The sequence below is a fragment of the Macrobrachium nipponense genome, chromosome 15 (assembly GCF_015104395.2).
Source record: "Macrobrachium nipponense isolate FS-2020 chromosome 15, ASM1510439v2, whole genome shotgun sequence".
In the NCBI taxonomy this organism is placed as follows: Eukaryota; Metazoa; Arthropoda; class Malacostraca; order Decapoda; family Palaemonidae; genus Macrobrachium; species Macrobrachium nipponense.
In genome coordinates this window covers 10109606-10128315 of record NC_087208.1, presented here as the reverse complement: position 1 = coordinate 10128315, position 18710 = coordinate 10109606, and the positions used below count along the sequence as shown (strand labels likewise).

General features: G+C 47.0%; 1 protein-coding gene across 1 annotated transcript in view; it reads right to left on the bottom strand.

Annotated features, from left to right (window-relative positions):
- Window positions 1–18710, bottom strand: part of LOC135226953 (probable E3 ubiquitin-protein ligase HERC1) — a 232033-nt gene that overhangs the window by 169248 nt on the left and 44075 nt on the right. The window lies entirely within an intron of this gene.

Below are 18710 nucleotides of genomic sequence, written 5' to 3'. Positions count from 1 at the left end.
AGAAAAGCAAGAAGTATATGATATGTTGTGGGAAAGGAGAGGAGTTTAAGTCAGGGTGATGAAGATTTGCCAAAGACCTAAACCCAGCTCCAGTAGTGAAAGAGATTGAGCAGCAATGTGAGAACCTTGAGAAAGTGGAAGTGATAGAGCCAACTGAGAGCATGTGGAATATCCCTATGGTACCCATAAGAAAACCGGACGGAAAATTGCGAAAGTGTATAGATTATCAGAGTGAATGAGGTGACAGATAAAGATACAGTCAAACCTCGGTTTTTGTACACCTCTCATTTCATATGTTTTGGTTTTTGTAGACTATGGCCAACATCCCCAAGAGGCTCATTCATTGAGCCACTGAGCAGAATTGAAGAGATAGGAACTAACTGATTGTTTGAAGGGACAAGTCAACTTTTTGGGGGAGAGAAAAGCCCAAACAGTCAAGAGAATCCAGAATCATTCCCAAATAAAGAATCCATTGCATGGGAATCCTCTGTGATACCTGAACATTTATTAAAACTCCAAACTCTTTCGTTAGACAGAGTTTTCATTAAGTCCTCTGAGCATTTCTCTCTTGACAGACACCAGAAAGCCAGGATATATTTATTTTGAGAAGGTGAAATCATTTGCCAAGAGGAGCAAAGGATCCAAGTAAAAACTTCTTTGGGTGTGGACAGGCAAAAACACTGTTTCCAAAATTGGAGAACTTTTCCTTGAAAGATAAATTGAAGAGAATTTCTGGAGCCTTGGTATATAGGAACATAAAAGAATGCATCTTGCATCTCCAGGGTGACCATCCAGTCCCCTTGGTGAATGGCTTACATGATTGACTGATTCGCCTCCATGTGAAATTTTGTCTTCAGAATAAAACAACTTAGGGCACTGATGTCCAATACGGGCCTCCAGTCACCAACAATTTGGGGGCTACATAGAGTCAGTTGTAAAAATCCTTCCAAATCTTGATCCTTGGCTACTTCTACCAAGACAGAGCCCCAACCTCGGAATTTGCCAAGTTAGCTGGTAATACAATTGGCGATTTGACTAAAGGAGGGCTCTCCTTGAATGGAATGGCATAACCTTCTTTCAATACCTTGACCTACCTTGACCACCCAAGGTTCCACTTCCCTCCAACTCCATTCCTTCCAAAGAGGCTCAACCTGACCCCTACAGGCACATGTATAATATGTTTATTAATATTTTCAAATAATAATAATGATGTAACTGTAATTAAAAATTCATGTGATAGTATTTTAAAGAAATACAATAATCTTTCTATTTCACTCTTTCAAATAAGGATAATTCTCTCTCTCTCTCTCTCTCTATCTCTCTCTCTCTCTCTCTCTCTCTCTCTCTCTCTCTCTCTCTCTCTCGTCCTCTCATCTCTCTCTCTCTCTCTCTCTCTCTTTGCCCCTACAAGGTACATATGTCACAGTGGTAACTCTCTCCCTCTGTTTTGGCTGGAAGTGTTAGAAGTGTATGTAAATATCATTATATACAATCAATTGTGAGTGACCCTAGCAAAAAAATAAGGGGCACCCACTATACCATCATAAGAGCAGCTAAGACTCAAGGTAAACGTAGATGAACATGGCAGGTATAGACGAACTGTTGGGTGAGATAGGTAGAAAGGAGGACTGGATCTTCTACTAAAGATTAAGCAGAGTCGGGGGAAACTATGTTACCCGCCGCAACTGCTGAAAATTTCAGAGCTTCCAAGGACTTTAAGTAATGACGCTTAAATACTGTCGGCGATTTCCATCCAGTATATTTTTTCAAATCATCGAAATTCATGTGTTGGAAATAGTTAATTGAGGTGGCTACTGCCCTGACATCATGTGCTTTAGGGAAGGAATCAGGATTGGCTTGCTTAATAAAGTACAGGATCTGCTGCCTGCCTGCTTTAATAGATAAAATACCACCTTTTTCTCTCTAAAGAGAGGACCCGATGAGGATGAGGAGGTCCTGGACAGAAAGGCTCGTAAGGTTGATACTGGGCAAAGAGAAATATCTTGTGGAAGGGGTACAACCTTCCATGGTTCCCACCTCATCAAAGGATCTTCATTCTTTGCTATAAAACTACGTTCCGGAGAAAGTAGAACTTCCCCTGTGGGAAGAAATTCAACATGATCCGGATCCCTGGATAAATGCCGACAGTTCTGAAATTCTAGCTCCTGAAGCCAAGCTTAATAAAAATAGAGTTTTTCTTAAGAGCATTATAAATGAACATGTGTTATTATCTGTTTCTGAAGCCAGCTTTAGAACATCATTTAAGAACCATGATACTGACGTAGGCCTCACAGAAGGTCTAAGTCTAGCACAAGCCTTGGGAATAGAAGAGAAGTAAGAGTGTCAAGTCTATGCTGAAACCAAATTGAAAAATCTTTTTCAAGGCTGACTTGTTTTGTCGTAATAGTGCTAGCTTGCTAAGCCTTTTTCAAATAAAGATCTGAAAAAGGATATAGCTGAATTGATTGACATGATTCTAATATCTGATTCTCTCAGGAAGGTTGCTAACTTTTTGACTGCAGCATCATACTGTCTCAAAGTAGAATCTCTTTTATCAGATTCCAAGAAGAGAATATTTTGAGGATCAATATTCGCATCTCTTTTAGCCGCAAACTTCATGAAATCCATAAAGTTAGGGTTTTGAGAATTCCTGAGGAAGCGAACACAGTCTTCGTTTGCACTGACTGGGAGAGCCTGGGATTGGGAATTCGAAGAGGACGAAGACCCAGTTCCAGAATGAGAGGGTACCAATTGCTCTTCGGCCAGTCTGGGGCTACTAGAGCCACTTGACCCTTGAACGTCCTGAAGTTTGTTCAGCACCTTCAGGAGAAGATTCACTGGAGGGAAGACATAAATCTTCTCCCAGTTGTTCCAGTCTATGGACAGGGCGTCCGTGGCATAGGCCAGAGGGTCCAGGTTGGGGGCCACATAACATGGGAGTTTGTGGTTTTCGCTTGGGATGCGAATAGATCCACTTGTAGACCTGGAACCCTCTGAAGTATCCACTGGAACGAACTGTTTGTCCAGTGTACCATTCCGACTCCAGAGGAACTGATCGGGATAGAGCATCTGCTATGACGTTTCTCACTCCAGCTATATGGGTGGAGGAGAGGTGCCAACTGAACTTGTCCGCCAGGGAGAAGATGGCTACCATGACATGATTCAGATGACGTGACTTGGAGCCTCCTCTGTTTACACAATGGACTACCACTGCGCTGTCTAAGACTAGCTTTATGTGGGAGTTCTTTGGCGGACGTAACCTTTTTAGAGTCAAGAACACCGCCATTGCTTCCAGTACGTTTATGTGAAGCTGACGGAACTGGGGTGACCAGGTTCCTTGAACCTTCTTGAACTGAGAATATCCTCCCCAACCGCTTAATGAAGCGTCCGTGTGGATGGTAATCCCCGGAGGAGGTAACTGAAGGGGTACTGATATTGACAAGTTCTTGACTTTCGACCAAGGGCGTAGACGATTCCGTAGAATCTGAGGGACTGAGGATAATTTGTCCCTGGACCTGACATTTGCTCGTGAGCGCCAGATTCTGGTTAGGTCTTTCAGTTTGGCTTTCATCAAGATGTTTGTCACTGATGCAAACTGGAGTGAGCCCAGAATCCTTTCCTGGGTTCTCCTTGAAGCAAGTTTGTGTCCTAGAAATTGCTTTACTGACTTCGCTATTTCTTTCCTCTTGGCTGATGGAATCGACAGAGTATGGGAGGATAGATTCCATTGAATGCCCAGCCACTGAAAGTTTGACTCCGGAGTGAGTCTCGATTTGGTCCTGTTTATCTTGAACCCTAGATATTCCAGAACTGATTACTTTCAGTGTTGCTTTGTGACATTCCTCGACTGTTGGAGCCCAAATTAGCCAATTGTCGAGATACGCTACTACCATGATCCCTTGCGATCTTAGTTGTTGGACGACTACTTCCGCCAACTTCGTGAACACCCTGGGTGCTACGTTGAGACCGAAGGGAACTACCTTGAAGGAGAATGCCTGATCCCCTATCTTGAAGTCCAGATACGGGCGAAAGTGTCTTGCAATAGGGATATGATAGTATGCGTCTGTAAGATCGATAGAGTGGTGACGGCCCCACGGGGAAGTAAGGTCCGCACCTGCGAGATGGTGAGCATCTTGAACTTGTCGCAGCGAATGGCCAAGTTTAAACGGGACAAGTCTAAGATTACCCTTCTTTTTTGTGAGCCTTTCTTTGGAACGCTGAACAAGCGCCCTTGAAACTTTAATCTGTTGACTCTCGCTATTGCTCCTTTCTGAAGGAGGTCCTCCGCATACTCCGTCAATTCTTTGGATGGAAGTTGAAGGAAAGGTCTGGGTGGGGGCGGATTCGCCACCCAACTCCAACCCAGGCCTTTCGACACAATGCTTTGTGCCCATTTGCTGAATCCCCACCGGTGGCGGAAGAGAAACAGCCTCCCTCTACCTGGAAGTTCTCATTGATGTTGGTAGCCTCCGCGGCCTCCCCGGAAGTGTTTTCCTCTATTAAGGGACCTTCCTGATCCTCTCTGACGAAAGGATCGCTTACCTCTGCCTCCCCTACCCGAGCGGTCATACTGCTGAAAGGCCTGGCCTTCGAACACTTGGTTGAAGGATGGGGAGACAGCGTAAGAGGTGGAAGGTTGAGGCTGGGGGGAAATCACATAAATAGGCTGTGATTGGGCCTTGGAGGTAGAGGGTTGGGCTGCCTGCACCAACGAACAGCCGCAAACAGGCTGGGCAAACCGTTGCTGTTTCTTTTGGTAAGGCTGGAAACGTCTGGGTTTCTTCTGAGCCTTACCCCTCACTGCTTGATCTTGGCGTCTCTTTGCAGTGAGACCCCAACGATCCTTAAGGCTTTGGTTAAGCCTTGTAGCCTCTGCCTGGAACCTCCTTTACCATTGCATCTGGGAAGAGGTCTGCCCTCCCAGATTGTTTGATGAAAGCAACTTATTCGGTTCATGCCGAATAGTTGCTTCCTGGAGGACATGCTTCCGACAATTTGTTCTGGCTGTGGCGAACTCGAACATGTCAGACTGTACCGTTTTGAGTCAGTGACTTGGTGATCAGCTTGAACAGTGGCTCGGAACCATAAGAAATGGTAGCCACTTCTGTCATGGCCATGGTGTTGAGAGACCTGGCCAGCCTAGACTTGGCGTCAAACTCTGCCTGAATGAGGCTGTCTGGAAGTCTAGGCAGCTTCTCACCAAACTGCTCCATAGCACAGTCTGGTTTGAGTTTGCCCGCAGAAAAAGTGTTGGGCAGGTCTTCCCACAAATCTCCGGTTGAGGGAAGTAAAGGAGATGTAGGGTCCGCTTCCTTTAGCTGCGGTAACGACTCCCCCTTTTGGGCCGCTGGGATAGTGAACCGTAGCATCTTGGGTAAGGAAAGGAAGCGGAGTTCCCTCTTCCATTGTGAAGATGGTGAATGGACTCTTAAAAGGTTGTATTTTCGTATTCGAACAATCCATGTCCTCTAAGCACCTGAGCCATTCTCTTTGAGCCTGGTCACGTGAATAGAGGACTGTTTTTTCTTTCTTTTAGGGACCTTGTCATCTCGCGTCATGGCAGCGGCAGTGAGCCTGGCGTAGCCGATGAACGGCGGTTGGAGATCCTCCGGGTTAGAACTCGAAGTCCTCAATCCTTCGAGTTCCACACTCCGGATAGAAATAGCCCGTCCTGGAAGGGGGCGTATGACGCCACCCTCCAGGGGTTGTTCATAGAGAACGGAGGCAGAGAGTCATGTGGTGGCAGCTGAGCTATACCGTGGCCCGAAAGGTGGGGGAGTAGCTAGCGGAGCTTGGCTTAGTCCGGCGATAATGTTATCCTGGGAGTTGATCCTATCGGACAACCGGAGAACATCTGTTCCATACTGTTCTTGAGAGAACCAACCAAATCCCCCATGTGTTGCAACAGGCCAGCATTGGGATCCAAAGCCGGAGCTGCTGCGGAGGTGGTCGGGTAGCTCTGAACAGGAACCAAAGGAAGGGGAGAAACGGCTGACTCCGCTGGAGTATGTGATCTCTCCTTGGAGGATCTACTCCTTGAGGATTTGGAGCCGGACCCAGAAGCTCTAGACCTCTCTGCTCCGGGGTTTGTAGCCGGAGACTTGCGAGATGTTGACGCCGACGACGTCTTTTTAGACGACGACGACGTCTTACTCAGGGTTTAACTACCGTCTGTCCTTTGACCTTAGGGCTAACGGAGGCATCAGGAGAAGTATAAAGGAGCTCAGCTCCTGTAAAGCCTTGGAAGGAAGCTGGAGAGTTTGCAGGAGTAGAAGATCCAGTGGCGCCCAAGGGAAGCCTTGGGCGTCCAACGTACTCACCTCGACCAACAGGTCGTCAACACCTACCATCGGTTCAATATTTAAGTCCAGTGTCGCGACTTCCGACGAGATGTCCTGGCCTGGTTCAGTCAACGAAGCGGCGAGCTGCTGCTGAATTGCCGCCATAGTCGGGGCTGCCTCTGCTGGGTCGACGTAACCCGTTGACTTGCCGCCGGGGAAGATCAGGACCGCCAACCTCTTCTCAAGGATGTAGGGCTGTCCCTTGGCGGCGTTCTTCCCAAAACCGCCGACCCAAGCCCGCAGGGTTGCCAGGGCGGTGTCTCTAACAGCGGGAGCCTGGAAGAGAGGGTATTTGTTAGTTTTTTAAGTGTTTAAACTTAAAATTAAAACTTAAGTAATAGGTTTTAACGAAAATTATAGAGGAGCGAGATCCCATATAAAACAAGCTTAAGTTTAAGATAAGAGATTAAAATTAAACTTAAGAACTATAATCTTGTAGGGATTAGCTAACGGAGTTGGAAATACTTACACCGTCTAAGAGCTGGCTCACCAGATCATAGCAAATCGTGCAGGTCTCGTGAAACCAGACTTGAAGGTTCCCGTGCGGAGTCGCGCATGGAGCATGGGATCTGCAGACTTCATGCCCACAGGGGTCCTGGAGCATGGCATTACATCCCGGATGCTCACAGTTGGTGGTCTGTAAGTGAAAAGATACATGAGCATCCTAAAAGATATCACTTACAGGCTAGAGGTTAAAAGAACTTCGCTGCATGCCGGAGCGCGAAAAAATTTTTGGGCATAACCCCTCCCTTATCGCCTGAATAGGCTATAACCCCGGAGAGATCCGGTGTGAGCAGGCAACGGAGGGATGGCTTAAGGTAGCTTAAATTAAACTTAATATAGTTTAAATACTAACTCTTAAACCTATAGACATCGAACGTACCGGACTAAGTCCGGTGCGTGGCGGAGTTCGTGTCGCGATATCAGCGCGACGGAAGTGGTTAGTAAAGACCAACTGTATGCCGCAGTCCGCCCGTCAGGGTGAACTAGCACCTTTCCACGTGGATGCCGGAGCTCCGGTAGATAAAGAGCACCAGTAAGGTGGGAAAGGGCGAGAGGGCAAACAGACTCGCGCTAGCAACGGAGCGACAAAGAGTAACGACGGAGGGGGGAAAGGCCAGTCCCCCCCCCCCCCCTTAGTCATCCGAGCGTGCCGAGATGCTAGAGAGGTCGAGTCCAGTCTGGGTCTGTCCAGCCCCCCTACTCCCTCCGCCTAGGGAGAGAGGGAGGCAGGCCCGGGTATGTGGAGCGAGCGTGGGCAGACCAACCCTCCCCCCGGCCCTATGGAAGAGCGGGAGGGAAGGTGACTGGACAGGCGTCTGGCTGCTCCGTGATCACGTAGTGACCACGGAGCGGTAACATGTAATACAACGAAACAATACAGCCTAGGAAAAACAACCGACTAATCAGAGAGATGCTATAGAGAAGCAACCGAACTGAAGAGCGGAAGCATAGTGGTGGAGACCAAAAGAACATAACCTAGGCTACGTGAAGCCAGACGCCGTACACTAACATAAAACAAAAATAATCAAAATCACTAAACGTAAAGAAAGAAAATAAAACAGTAGGAGAAAAAATCCAGGAGTGTACAACTAACTCGAAAGAAAGTCTACCACTCAAAGCTAGCCGGGGCCGATACTAAGAGCTGTGGCTAGGGTCTGGATGGAAGATGCCTACGCAAGGTGAAAAAGACATGCATGCATGACATAAACCCAGTAGGCTGTACCCTTAACATAAAATGGATAACTAATAATAGAGCGTAACGAAATAAGGGAAGGTTCTGGGTATGGAAGACCAAGAACGAACCCGCCACGAGGCAGAACCATGCTGCCATGCTTCCGACCTAGAGCTCGTATTTATACCTAAAAAACGGCAAATACTGACTCAACGGCCGGAAAAAACCAAATAGCAATAATCACCTGATTACTTAACTTAGCTGCTGCGATGGCTGTACGCTCCGATGACGAATAAATCCAAGAAAAAAGGGCACAAAAACACAGAGCAAAAAAGGGCACGTGTATCTACTGTGCGCTAACTGAAAAGGATGGCCACCAGAGGCGCAGCAGTCGGCAGCATGGGATGGAGTAGTAGTATTGCTGCCCACTCTGTGGGTCGGCTCCCCTCTAGTGGGGATTTTGTAGTGGGAGATTTCTATTGGCAGCGGTTTCGTGGTAGTGGTCTCACTCGCCATAGTGTTCATACCGACACCCTCTTGGAGGGTGAGCGAGTCAGTTGTACTGACCTTTTCTTTATTTTATTTATTCTCTGGTATGTGTTAGTACATTTACCTTAGAAATAATGGATTAAAGGATATTTCGCTGGCGACACGAACCAATCGCCCAGAAATAGATTTTTCCTTACGTCAAAATCCCTTTTCTGGGCTCAGCTCGTGTCGGCCTATGAAAGGATCCTTAATATCATTCTTTCTAGGTAAAATTAATCTAAAATTACCTGAGAAAAACAAAATTAAGAAAATGTCAGTAAAACTGACTCGCTCACGTCTTAAAAAGAAGTGTCGGTATGGCAATAGGGGCGAGTGGGAACACTACCACGAGACATTCACCAATTAGAACTTCCAATCAGAATCCCCACAAGAGAGAGCTGATACCAACAATCAGCATGCGCCGCTACTACTACTACTAGAGGACGCCACGGACAACAGCGCCCCTAGCGGACATCCCTTAATCATTAGCGCCAGCGTTCGGACGCATTTTTCTTGTGCTTGTGCTATTTCACGAGGATTTATATCACCATCCATCATGGAACGTTCTGCCATCGCAACGGCTAAGTTAAGTGCCTCATAAGTAATGTTTTACTGTATTTTAGTCTTCCGGGAACCAGTATTTTCCTTCTAATAGGTCATATACGGTTTCCCGGTTGTCTCGTGGCGGCGCCATGCTGCCTCGTTAAGAATTCCCGGTCCTCCATACTGGGACTTCTTATACTTATGGGCTTACTATATCACGTTCATCGTTTTTTACATCGAGTTTTAGCTAGGTTAGCCCTTTTACCATTTCTCTTAGTTTGGTATTTAGGGCTATTCTATGTTCCAGCCCAGCATCCCGGCTCTTGCTCTTCATCGGCTATCGCTGGCTCCGAGTAGGCTTCTGTTCCTCGGAACAGTTTTGCCTCCTCCTGGGCTTCTTTTTCTTCTACTATAAGTGTCTTTTCCATCTTTACGATGTAAATTTAGTTCTATTTAGGGTGTTAGGCTAGCCTAGGTGCATGTCCCATGTATTGGTACAGCCTGGTTCACGTGGCCCTCCCACGGTTGTGTTGCTTCGCGGCTTAGGCCACTTGCGGTCACGTGTTCCATCGCACCTTCCCCTTCCCCTTCCCTCCCTACCAGGTATAGGGAGGCGCTGGGGGACTCCTTGGTTGTCATGACAACCTCAGTTGCCTTCCTCCCTCTCTCTCTGAGGAGGCCAGGGGTTCCTCCCAGCGGGGGTATAGGGCGACCACTCATAGGGGGGTACCGGGTCTCCGAGCGGGTAGTTGTTGGGACGGGGAGGAGTAGGCCACCCCCCCCTCTCTCTCTCCCGCCGTGTTACGCCGAGACCCTCCCCCCCCTTCCCCAGTTGCTCAGCCACCTTCCCTTTCTATAACGAACGGAGCCTTCCGCCGCAGCCGGGGCACCTTTGGTTATAGATTACTGGCTCCGCCAGCGGGCGGGGTGGTCACTACTAGTGGTCGGTTGCTTGCCTACTATATCCTTACATCTCTTCCCCCCGCTACCTGCCGGAAGGGAGCTTGCTTCTTACCCGGTAGGGCACTCTTCTAGTAGACGGGTGGGGAAAGGTTTGATAATTATTGTTAGTTTTAAGGATATACCCTAATTTTACGATGATTTGTTTATTTTTATTATTCATATGTATACCATCCCCGCCATTATCCGTCGTGGTTTCATTTTACCACCACACCTGGTTGGATTCTATCTCTTGTCTCCGCCGTAGCCTAGGACAACCAACCATTTTACTACCACACGTATTATGGCGGGGCTCTGGTTTAATCTAACTTTCTCGCTCCGGCACCAGCGGAGCAACTGTTAGGCTGTAAGTGTTCTCCTGATACTTATGTATCTTTCCACTTACAGGCTACCAACTGTCAGGTCCTGGGATGCAACGCGACGTTGTACGACCCCTGCGGAGCAACTGTTAGGCTGTAAGTGTTCTCCTGATACTTATGTATCTTTCCACTTACAGGCTACCAACTGTCAGGTCCTGGGATGCAACGCGACGTTGTACGACCCCTGCGGCCACGATGAGTGCAGGTCTCACGCTCCATGTGCCACGCCGTACAACGATATGATCGTTCTGGCACCCGGAAGCCTGCGCCATCTGCTACGACCTAGTCAGTCAGCTGGTGGAGGGGTAAGTCGATTATAGACTTCTTTATCATTTTACTAACAACTCTTAGACATAGTTTGTTAACCCCCGTTCCGCCATTAGAAGCTCATTTCGCCTTTTCTTTCAGGCTGCTGGTGTGAGGGAGGTCGCCCTTGCAACCCTGAAAGCGTGGGTAGCGGCTTCGGGAAGAACACCGCCAAACCAAGGCCAGCCTTACATTTTAGACAAGAAGCTGGCTGTCCAGATCTTCCCCGGGGGCAAGTCAACAGGGTATGTTGACCCCTTATCCGCAGCCCCTCTCATAGCCTCCATCCAGCAAGAGATGCAGCAATCTTTCGGGGTCGTAGCCACAGGAGTCGGTCCCGGACGTCGCTACCCTGGACCTCAACATTGAGCCTATGGCGGTAGTGCGGAGGATTTGTTGGTTGAGGTAGGTGTGTCGGGCGCCCAAGGTCTCTCCTTGGGCGCTCCTGGATCTTCTCCTGTCCCTTCTTCAAGTGCTTCTTTCCAAGGCTTTGTGGGATCTGAGATCCCTACCCGCTCTCCCGCTCTCTCTGTACCCCAAAGGTGAAGGGACAGAGAGAACCGAAGACCCTAGTTAAGACGACTTCTAAGAAGTCGTCTTCGTCTTCTTCAGCTAAGAAGTCTTCGACTTCTTACGCTGACGCGGTGAAGGCCAAGCCGAGCTCTTCTTACTCGAAGAGCTCTAGAAGCAAGTCTTCTAAGGAGAAGGCTCGCGCTCCACCGAGCCAATGCCTTCTCCGGCCTCCACCGCATCCACTCCGGTAACGCCGGTTGGAGGAGCGGACCCAGCACCTTTGATCCCACTGCTTTCTCAGCAGTGGTGATGCAACAGGTGGGTGAGATGGTCGGCTCTCAAGTCTCCGCCCTGGGGACAAAGTTTGAGCAGATGTTCGCACAACTGTCGAGCACTCTGTCTCAATCAGGCCAGTCCATCCAAGATCTCTCTAACAGAGTTAGAGAGAATGAGGACCGAGTAGCTGGGCTCTCTCAGGTCCCCCTTCCAGTCTCCCCAGTAACAAGTGCTGGTATTTTCCAGCTTCCACCATATGATTCACTACCAGCTTTGCTCTATGGAGAACCCATGGAGAGTAGCCGCTTACGCTTTAAGTTTAAGGATGGTATGATCTCTATCCCGGAGTGTGGAACTCGAAGGATTGAGGACTTCGAGTTTTATCCTCCGGGTTTGGTTTGACGCAGCCTTTCATTGGCTATGCTAGCTGACCGTAGCGGCGCTTACTAGGGAAGACAAGATCTCTAGGGAGAATGTTTCTCTACAGTAGGGATCATGCTCAACGTGAATGGGTTCACTGCCTTGAGGACTGGAGTGTACAAACACCACCAAGCTCCAGGCCTATAAGAGTCCTTTCACTATTTTTGCGACGGAAGAGGAGGCTTCTCTTCCGTTCGCTACAAAATAGTAGAGACGACTCTTCAGGCAGTCCTCAAGGATGAGGCCCCCATGCCACAGCTAAGGGAGGCGGAGTCTACTTCTCCGCTCTTCCCAGCTTTTGGAGAATTGTGGGAGAACTTGCCAGCCACGTTCAACTTGCTTGGTAAGCTCAAACCGGACTGCGCATGGACCCAGTTCGGCGAAAAGCTCCCAAGGGCTGCCTGATTCCTTGATTCAGGCGGAGTTCGACGCAATGCGAACTAGGTTTGGCAGGTCCCTCAACTCGCTGATCATAACAGAGATGGCTGCTCTCTCGTATGGCACGGAACCTCTGTTTAAGATCTTGGCCAAATCCCAGCTTCAGACGGTTCAGACGGATGCTTTCGACTTCTTCCAAGCTAGGAGGAATTGCCGAAAGCACGTTCTGCAGGAGTGCACTATTAGGCACGAGCCTAATAGACTCCTGGCTTCTAGCATGTGGGGAGCGGATCTCTTCCCAGAGTCCGCTGTAAATGAAGTACAACCACGGAGGCGGCTAGGCTCAACCAGAGCCTTAGAGCTAGGTGGGGTATTTTCATCTAAGAGGAAGCAAGAATCCGTCCCCACTGCTGGTAAGAAACCAAAGAAGTCTGGTAAAAGGTTCCAGCCTTACCAGAAACACCAGCAACAGCAGCAATTTGTTCAGGCCGTCCCGGTTTACCCAACAGGGACAACCTGCTACTTCTAAGCAGAACCAGCCCATCCTCCTGCTGTCTCCTCAATCACAACCTTCGACCTCCTACGCACTCTCGCCGGCCTTCAACCCTACGTATGAAGGTCAGGGCTACCCTCCCTTTAACAGACAATCGAGAGGTAGGGCGAGAGGCTACTTTCCGCCAGGCGTGGCGCAGGGTTTTGAGGGCGACAAGGAGTAAGCAGTTCAGAGGAGGGCGTGGTGGTCAACCCGCCCATCAACAATGAGGCTCCCCAGGTAGGAGGGAGGCTGTTCCTCTTCCGTCACAGGTGGGGGTTCAGCAATTGGGCACAGAGCATAGTGTCCAAAGGATTGGGTTGGAGTTGGATCAAAGATCCTCCTCCAATCAAATCATTCCGCCAAATACCATCAAAGGAATTGACAGATTATGCGGAGGAACTCCTTCAGAAAGGAGCTATTGCGAGAGTCAAGCATCTAAAATTTCAAGGTCGCTTATTCAGCGTGCCAAAGAAAGGCTCAACAAAAAGAAGGGTAATCTTAGACTTGTCAAGCTAAACTCTTTCATTCGTTGCGACAAGTTCAAGATGCTTACCCTCTCGCAAGTAAGGACCTTACTTCCGCGTGGAGCCGTCACATGCTCCATCGATCTTACAGACGCATACTATCATATCTCTATAGCCAGACACTTCCGCCCATTCCTAGGATTCAGGCTAGGAAATCAGACATTCTCATTCAAAGTGATGCCCTTCGGTCTGAATGTAGCCCCCAGGGTATTCACGAAAATAGCAGAAGTGGTTGTGCAGCAATTGAGAACTCAGGAATCATGGTAGCAGCATACCCGACGATTGGTTGATCTGGGCACCAACAGTCAAGGAATGTCTCAAAGCCACCAAAAAGGTAGTTTCACTTTCTGGAGGGAACATCTGGGGTTCCAGATAAACAAAACGAAATCCAGACTTACCCCGGAGTCTCGTTTTTCAGTGGCTGGAATCCAATGGGATTTGTCTTCCCACAATCTGTCAATTCCAGTGGCCAAACGGAAGGAAATAGCAAAATCTGTCAGACAATTTCTCAAATGCAAACAAACATCAAGGAGAAGCCAGGAAAGAATCCTAGGGTCCCTTCAGTTTGCTTCGGTGACAGATATCCTCCTGAAAGCAAGGCTAAAAGATATAAATCGAGTTTGGCGATCGAGAGCAAACGCCAAATCTCGAGACAAGTTGTCAGTAATTCCACAGATCCTTCGCAATCACTCCGTCCATGGTCAAAAGTAAAGAACTTAGCCAAGCGGGTACCCCTTCAATATCCCCTTCCAGTGTTAACCATTCACACGGATGCCTCCCTGTCCGGGTGGGGGGGATATTCTCAGTTCAAACAGGTTCAGGGGACTTGGTCAGTTCAATTTCGCCAGCTCCACATAAACGTTCTGGAAGCAATGGCAGTATTTCTTACCTTGAAGAGACTGCTTCCCCCGAAAAAGTCTCATCTAAGGCTAGTTTTTGGACGTGCAGTGGTAGTTCATTGCATCAACAGGGGAGGGTCCAATCCAAGCATGTGAACCATGTCATGATAGCCATCTTTGCCCTAGCACAAACACAAATGGCATCTGTCCGCCACTCACCTGGCGGGGGTAAGAAATGTGATAGCAGACGCTTGTCCCGGTCAGTCCCTCTGGAATCAGAATGGTCCCTAGACAACGGGTCATTCCAGTGGATATGCCGGAGAGTCCCAGGTCTCCAAGTAGATCTCTTCGCCTCACAAGCGAACCACAAGCTCCCTTGCTATGTGGCCCCCAACCTGGACCCTCTGGCTTATGCCACGGCACACCTGTCGTTAGATTGGAATCAGTGGAGAAAAATTTATGTTTTTCCTCCAGTGAATCTCCTCTTGAAAGTCTTAAGCAAGCTGAGGACTTTCAAGGGAACAGTAGCTCTGATTGCACCGGACTGGCCCAAGAGCAACTGGTATCCTCTTCTTCTGGAATTGGGTCTCCGACCTCAACGGATTCCCAATCCCAAGCTGTCACAATCAGTACAAATGAGGACTGTGTTCGCTTCCTCAGGAATTCTTCAGACCCTAACTTTATGGACTTCATGAAGTTTGCGGCTAATAAAGATGCTAATATTGATCCACAAAATATTCTCTTCCTAGAATCAGATAAGAGAGAGTCAACTATTAGACAATATGACTCAGCTGTTAAAAAATTAGCATCCTTCCTGAAAGAATCAAACACTACAACCATGACAGTTAATCTAGCTATATCCTTTTTCAGATCCTTGTTTTGAAAAAGGTTTAACAGCTAGCACTATTACTACTCATAAATCGGCTTTGAAGAAGATCTTTCAGTTAGGTTTTCAGATAGATCTGACTGAATCTTATTTCACGTCTATTCCTAAAGCCTGTGCTAGACTTAGACCTTCTCAAAGGCCTACTGCAGTTTCATGGTTTCTTAAATGATGTCCTCAAACTAGCTTCATATACTGACAACTTGTCTTGTACATTCATAATGCTTCTTAGAAAGACATTATTCTTATTAAGCCTAGCTTCAGGAGCTAGAATTTCAGAACTGTCGGCTCTATCCAGAGATGCGGGTCATGTGGAATTCCTCCCCTCAGGAGAAGTTCTGCTTGCTCCGGATCGTAGTTTTTTGGCTAAAAATGAGGATCCTCTTGCAAGGTGGGCCCCCTTGGAAAGTCATCCCACTTCCGCAAGACCCTTCTCTTTGCCCAGTATCAACTTTAAGAGCCTTTCTATCTCGTACATCCTCAAGATCCTCAGGTCCTCTCTTCATGAGAGAAAAAAGGTGGTACTTTGTCAGTAAAAGGTATTAGACAACAATCCTTTACTTCATTAAACAAGCCAATCCTGATTCATTTCCCAAAAGCACATGACATCAGGGGAGTAGCCACCTCAATTAATTACTTTCAACATATGAACTTTGAGGATCTTAAAAAGTATACTGGATGGAAATCTCCGACAGTCTTTAAACGTCATTATCTAAAGTCCTTGGAATCTTTAAAATTTTCAGCAGTAGCAGCGGGAAACATTGTTTCTCCTGATACTGTATAGTAGTTGTAGTACAGATCCAGGTCTCCTTTCTACCTACCTCATCCAACATGCCTCACCCTATCGCCATGCTACTCGGATATCCTAGCCTTAGCCGCTGAAATCATATTAGTGGATTGTCCCTTATTTTTTTTTGCTAGGGACATCCACACTTTGTACTGATAATGTACTTCAGTGTACCTACCCTTATTTTTTATTTTTTTATGCTAGCGGGTAAGGGGAACACAATGTGTTTGTATATTTTGTAAATAAGTTATCTAAGTAAATCTATTTTGTTAAAATTACACTGCATTATTATACTGTGTTTACTGTAATTTTAAGTACTTTACATTACTAACTTCTTTTATGTTACTGTTTAGAATAAGTTAGACTTAAGTACTTAGTTTATATGCTGTAATTGATTTACTTTTATATTATATCCCTCATTTTACAACTGCTTTTCATTTGTCCTTTTTTTCCATCTTGTCTGTTTCTCTGGTACTCTTTCATAGGCCGACACGAGCTAAGCCCAGAAAAGGGAGGGATTTTGACGAAGGAAAAAATCTATTTCTGGGTGATTGGCTTGTGTCGCCCTATGAAACCCACCCTGTATTGTCTGCCCCCCCCTGCCGGACAAGATGTTTTTAGATTAAGGATGTCCGCTAGGGGCGCTGTTGTCCGTGGCGTCCTCTAGTAGTAGTAGTAGCGGCCGCATCGCCCGTTGGTATCAGCTCTCTCTTGTGGGGATTCTGATTGGAAGTTCTAATTGGTGAATGTCTCGTGGTAGTGTTCCCACTCGCCCCTATTGCCATACCGACACTTCTTTTTAAGAGTGAGCGAGTCAGTTTTACTGACATTTTCTTAATTTTGTTTTTCTCAGGTAATTTTAGATTAATTTTACCTAGAAAGAATGATATTAAGGATCCTTTCATAGGGCGACACGAGCCAATCACCCAGAAATAGATTTTTCCTTCGTCAAAATCACCCTTTTATGATACAACGATAATTTACAGTACTAATTTTCAAAAACAATATTAAGTTTAAAGTATCAATATAATAACAATAAAATCTCTCTCTCTCTCTCTCTCTCTCTCTCTCTCTCTCTCTCTCTCTCTCTCTCTCTCTCTCTCTCTCTCTATTATTATTGTCTATGTCTCAGAAATAATTCATAATTTCACTCTTGCTGGGTCAGATATATGATGTTGCTGATTCAATGGTCTTTTCTCTCTCTCTCTGGGGAGGAGAACGTAACTTTGGCCAACGAAAATGCAGTGCGATGTGTCGCATCAACCAATCCAGGGAAGTCCCCCTGGGAGGAGGCAGAAACTCCCAGAGAAGGAGCTTCCCTGCTGGCGTAAAAGCAGTAGCTCTCTTTACTAGTTTACATGGCGAAAAAACAAATTTTCCTCTGCCCTGGTCCTTCTTAAGAGGACAACCAGGTGCCTACATCTCTAAGAACCTTCTTCACAGAGGAGAGCGCTACTTTCAGAAGAGTAGAGTTGTCTGCAGGGATTTTCCTCGTAAGTAAAGTCATAGCCAGAAATGCCGGAGCAGCAGGAGAGAAAAAATCAGGAAAATTATACAGAAAATATCTCAACAGGGCCAAGTACCATGAAAAGATGAGGAATTCTGTCCTACATCCTCTTCATCATAAGACACAGGTGACTATTGGTGATAGCTGGCACTTTCTTCAAAAAAGACATAAGATCCTCTAACTGGCACTTGAGAGGAGCAAGCAAAGAATCTCCCGAAGTCAAAGAATGCATTCACGGGGGAGTTGAAACTAGCACTGAACCAGCAAGCGGTGTCACCTGTAACCAAGTCGCTGGCGCCAAGCATTCAGTTGAACAAGATTGGCACATGTAAACAGGTGCTACACCTTGAGAGTCAAAGGAAGTTCAGGAGCAGGACGTGCCTTTGAAGACAAAGATGAATATTTAAGAAGTTCTTCCTGTTGCCTAGAAGCCAAAAGAGGGTGATCCCAGATACAAAACTGACTCTGGGCTATCCCAGGCAGATCAGGGCGCATGTGTAACATAGCAGGCAGAACTGCAAAACTACAGGATGGCTGGGGACTAAAACTGGACTCCTTGGACCTCTTGGTAGGTGGAGAGGAGCTGTCCATACCAGTGCAATGCCTCTTGAGAGGGTACAAAGAAACTTTAGTAGCCCTCTCGATGCTTCTTGCTCAGACTGGAATCTCAGATTCTGATGACATACAATGAGCACTAATTAAGATGCCTTTCCAGCAGCACACTGTTGCGGCCTGGGGATGATGAACAGGCTCGACGGAGGTGGTGACTGCCCATGGGCAAACCCCACCAGCCTCCCTTGGAGACTTCGGTATGTCTTCTCCCAAGTACAGGGAATTGGGACAAGAACCTTCGTCTAGCAGAATTGGTAGGACGAACAGCCACCTCCTCAACACTATCACTTTGCACTGCACTAACACTTTGCATATTGCCTTTTTCCAACAAGGCTTTAAAAGAAGAAGCTAATTCCATCACTGCACTTGCTAAAAAATAAAATTTCTGCTTGAACCTAGATTCAAGGCTGGCAATGGCGTCAAGATTGGGAGCATGGGAACCTGGAATAAGAGTAAGTGGCATAAGAGCAGGAGGAGTAAGGATTGGAGATGATAAAGGAATCTTTAAAGGGGAGACAGCAAAATCTTTAACCAATACTCCAACTTGTGCAGACTCTGGGCTAGCCCTATTCATTGCTCTAATAACCACCTTCCTTTTCTTGTCTTTATCCATTTTGTCCTGATGGGACCTAAAGGCCTTCCACTGCTTATTGTCCCAATCTTTAAATTCTAAACAATTTAAGTCCTTATTACGATCCTGTTCCCTACATTTTACTAACTTCAT